The sequence below is a fragment of the Schistocerca americana genome, chromosome 1 (assembly GCF_021461395.2).
Source record: "Schistocerca americana isolate TAMUIC-IGC-003095 chromosome 1, iqSchAmer2.1, whole genome shotgun sequence".
Classification (NCBI taxonomy): domain Eukaryota; kingdom Metazoa; phylum Arthropoda; class Insecta; order Orthoptera; family Acrididae; genus Schistocerca; species Schistocerca americana.
In genome coordinates, this window is record NC_060119.1 from 181977491 (window position 1) to 181982291 (window position 4801).

The following is a 4801-nucleotide window of genomic DNA, read 5'->3' on the forward strand; positions in this document are numbered from 1 at the left end:
ATTGTATATACATTTCGTCATTTGCTGATATGTTCTCAACTGCAGTGCATGTGCACTCATGTCACTTGTCAACATGATTTTTTGCCATTCTGTTTATTTGTTCTGAAAATGCTAAAGAATTTTTTCAGTGCGTGTGCACTTTGTTATCTGTCAAATAATTTGTATATACATTTTTCTGATCTGCGAATATGTTTTGTACTCATATCTTGTCTTTGTCTGAAATGTTTTGTACTCGGTGCATGTGCCCAACATTTAATTCATGTATCTAAATATTCTGTAAATTGTACAAGTTGATTAATTAAAGAAAAAATTTTGCCGCGCTTGGCAAGTCGAAATGACTCACCATCGCTGCCAAATTTTTGCCCCCCCCAGTGGAGGGTTATGAAACACGTATGTTGTGTGGCGGCGATGGCGAGGCGTTGCAGAGTCTCTGACCAGAGAGCCATTTATCGTGGCTAGTCTGCGCTTGACCGCGCGAGTGTTGCGAGCGGCAGTCTGTCAGTAGCAGTAGGCCAGTGTACTCTGTCAGTAGTAGTCGTGCAGTACAGTTGCGAGCAGTAGTCAGTGGGCAGTCTGTCAGTAGCAGTAGGGCAGAGCAGTATGTCGGTAGTAGCAGCCCAGTGCAGTTGTGTGCGAGGAGTCGGCGGGCGTCGACATGGCACTCTGGTCAAGATTCAGGATGAGGTATATTATTTCTAAATGTGCTCAGCTAATAATGTAAATTAACTGTAACTAATTTGTGCAATAATCGCCCCAATAATAATTTTGGTTTTCAAAGCAATATTTTTAACAAAAGAACTGTTTAATTGAACGAACGATTTCCTTCCATTTCCTTTAAAGAAAAGTTTCAATTAAATTTCAAAAAAAAAAAAAAAAAAATAATATAAAAAAAAATAATACTTGCAATGCATTTCCTCCAAGCCGTGGCCAACAATAAGAGCAGAACTTTGACATGCAGTTTCGAATGAGGTAAGAAATTAATTCTGATTTTTGCACAGGGCCAAAGACCGATATTTTGGTTTAATTGAGTTTACATTGTCAATGAAATCTCATTAGCATTGAATTGTTTTTTCATCATTTTCGTGACAGCTTACACCTTGAGTCAGATTGCGATTCTCATTTTCATTGTCATTAAATTTATTTGCTGGGAGCTTACATTAGGTTGTATTCTAGTTAACATTCAATTATTGTGTTTCAAAAATTTCTCTGGGAGGTTACACTCAGCACAATGTTCATTAGCATTTAAAATAATCTCATTTTAAAATTACGATGGGGAGGTTACAGGATGTAGATGTAGATGGTTCATTTCACAAGATTTTTGGAAGGCTACGTTTCTGAATAAGGCAATATTCTACTATTTGCTTGATCAAATTAAAAAGAACCACGGGGAACCCAGCCATCTTACAATTTCAGTGACAGTTTCTTGATTGCTGTTTGATAATTTTGCCACTCCCTTGATTATTATAACAGAAAGTTAAAGAATCAGTGTAAGAAGACTGGATAAGAAAATTCTCTTGTGATAAAGTATTAATAATATGAAGAACTCCGTCTTCAGGCCACAAGTGGCCCACCGGGGCCACCCGACCGCCGTGTCAACCACAGATGAGGATGTGGATAGGAGGGGCGTGTGGTCAGCACACCGCTCTGCCGGTCGTTATGATGGTTTTCTTTGACCGGAGCCGCTACTATTCGGTCGAGTAGCTCCTCAATTGGCATCACGAGGCTGAGTGCAGCGCGAAAAATGGCAACAGCGCATGGCGGCCTGGATGGTCACCCATCAAAGTGCCAACGATGCCCGACAGCGCTTAACTTCGGTGATCGCACGGGAACCGGTGTACCCACTGCGGCAAGGCCGTTGCCAACAATATGATGAGAGTACGGGAAATAAAAACCTGTAATTTTCAATTATTGTGAGGGACATATTTGCAATTAAAAACTGGATCATATCTCAAAGACCTACATGACAACATGCGTCAAATATTTCTACGTATTACCCATAATATTGTTTTCTTACACAGATTTATTTGTTTGAATTTTCAATTGAAGACGAAGCCTTGATGACCACGTATTGTCTAACTTGTTCTGTGCGTTTAGCATCCGACTTGCTATGCTATTTAGTGATATTTTTTGCTCATGAACAATGTCAGCTGATGCTATACGCAGTTAAATTGTGCAGTTATCGACTGAACATCGAAAATCGGTAACATCTACAACAATCATGCAAAAACCATGTTTTACGGTTTGTATATCATTAAATGTTATTGTTATTAATAAATTTTATAGTAACTTTTATGCTCGGCTTTGAAGCAAGTATGAGATTTTCGCTGGATGCTATGAATAGAACGACGATTGAGAAGTAAGACAATTTATGTGACGAAAAGACAGACATTGAGAGGAAAATATATTTTGCTTTGTGGAAAGCCAGCAGAAAGTACCTGCAATGACCATACGATTTCTTCAGATGGGCGTTGTCAGATTTATAAACAATATGAAAGTTGTGAGGTGCCAAAGGTTAAGTCCGCTGATAGTTGTAGGCATAGACGCAAACGTATTCGAATAATAACGGGCAACTGGCGCGCTGAAGATGAGTTATTACTGGCTAGAAACGGCGTCAGTCGACACTTTGCCATCCGGCCTTACTGGCCGAGTGGTTCTAGGCGCTACAGTCTGGAACCGCGCGACCGCTACGGTCGCAGGTTCGAATTCTGCCTCGGGCATGGATGTGTGTGATGTCCTTAGGTTAGCTAGGTTTAAGTAGTTCTAAGTTCTAGGGGACTGATGACCTCAGAAGTTAAGTCCCTTAATGCTCAGAGCCATTTGAACCATTTTGACACTTTGCCGAATTCTACGCGAGTTGCTTATGTCAAGCTAGCGTAGGATCTCGCAACATGATTGACAGCACCACAACCTATCAGCTACAAGAAGACGTATTCATTTCTGCCGCGTACATGAAGACGTAGCTAAGTGTGGCAGCATATCACGAAACGGCGGACTATCAGTAAGTATTGCAGCCTGATACACGATTGTGGATGAGCTGGCGACAAGAAAATGTGAATTTAGGATTCTATACCGTGCTACCCTCAGTGAAAGTGAGGAGGAATTATAAGGCTTGTTGAATGAAATCAACAGAGCATTGAGCGTAGAATATATGTTGATTGTAAACTGAAGAAATTCGAAAGTGACGAGAAACAACAGAAACCATATCAACGATATACTGGGTGGTTACAATTAAAGTTCAGCAACTCAAGAAGGGGCATTGTGGGCTGTAATTATTGTATGGCGGCGAAACTCTATTATATGCTCATGCGTTAATCCGGAATCGTTTTACACTGTAAAACAACTAGTTCCAGTTTTGGGAACCAGGTGCAAATCTGGCGCTGTACAGCGTCTCGTCGATGTCTGCTGTGCTCACATTGAACAAATTGTGCAAGCGGCAGTTAATTATAAAATCAACATTACTCCTTTCTCACATGTTTGACCTTTTCTGTCCACGTCCCGTTCCTATCGCATTACATATGGAAACATTTATATACCTCTTTCGCGCTTCACAGCGCCAGATTTGCACCTGGTAATCAATATTGGATCCAATTTTTTACCAGCGTAAATTGGTTCAGCATTAAGGCAAGTTTCTATGGCTCTGGATAATTGGAGCTCACACTGGAACTCTGCAAGTAGCTGCACTTTAATTATAACCACCCGCCACTTCATACGTCCTGGCGCATTGTGTGATGAGATACTCGAGAAAATAGAATTTGGCGTGAAGCAACACCTGTCCATATAATGAAATTGTCAACAAGCCACCTGCAAAATCACTTTTTTAAAAGCCAGGAATTTGTTTTATTGATTTATTTCATTGACAGTGCAGAGTAACCCGCCGACTTGAAATGTAAGGCGTGTCAGATGTTTCAGCAAAGAATTATTATTATTGCAATCTTACTGATATGCAATTGTTAATGCTTTTTTAAATAATATAAAGAACATAATATATAAAAATTTCCCTAAGATTACAGAGAATTATGAGTACACAGGCAGCAAAGTGCCTAATTCGACCCCAAATTCGTTTTGCACGAGACCTAAATCCTATTCAGAATGCACAGGCAGAGATGAAACGGATCACGCGAGAGAACTGGCCTGGCCCCAGGTCATGAACCCGTGATGACCTTTGCAACGTGACCCTAGCTGTCTCGGAGAGATGGCAGAAAATGAGAGATTTATTACCCACTTCACAGACTCCATTCCTAGCTGATCGCGGGCAGTCTATGAAGTTGAAGGCCTTTGGGCGGTATATTAAGTGATAAAGAAGTTTCGGCCCACACTCCTACACTCCGTGTTTGGCCTCCTGTTCACAACGCGACTCCACCTACCTGGGTCGCAACAGTGTAAGTAATGATAGTAGAAGTGAAAGTAACCGCTCACTTTTGTCTGTAATTAATTTTGACAGTGCATGCGATGTAATTACTGCATCGTGGGGCTTATTGTACTATTCTATGTACTCACCTGTATGGATCAAAATGGTTCAAATGGCTCTGAGCACTATGGGACTTAACATCTGAGGTCATCAGTCCCCTAGAACTTAGAGCTAGTTAAACCTAGCTAACCTAAGGACATCACATACATCCATGCCCGAGGCAGGATTCGAACCTGCGACCGTAGCGGTCACGCGGTTCCAGACTGAAGCGCCTACAACCGCTCGTCCACACCGGCAGGCACTTATCGGTATGGTTCCAATCTAGACCCAAGTGGATAACTTAGGATATAGAATGATTGTATAAATACGAGGGTTATTCCAAAAGTAAGGTCC

At 41.2% G+C, this 4801-nt stretch overlaps 1 pseudogene; it reads right to left on the reverse strand.

Moving 5' to 3' along the window:
• Positions 1-1742: 1742 nt before the first annotated feature.
• LOC124555622 lies at positions 1743-1860 on the reverse strand (annotated as a pseudogene).
• Between the last annotated feature and the right edge of the window lie 2941 nt (positions 1861-4801).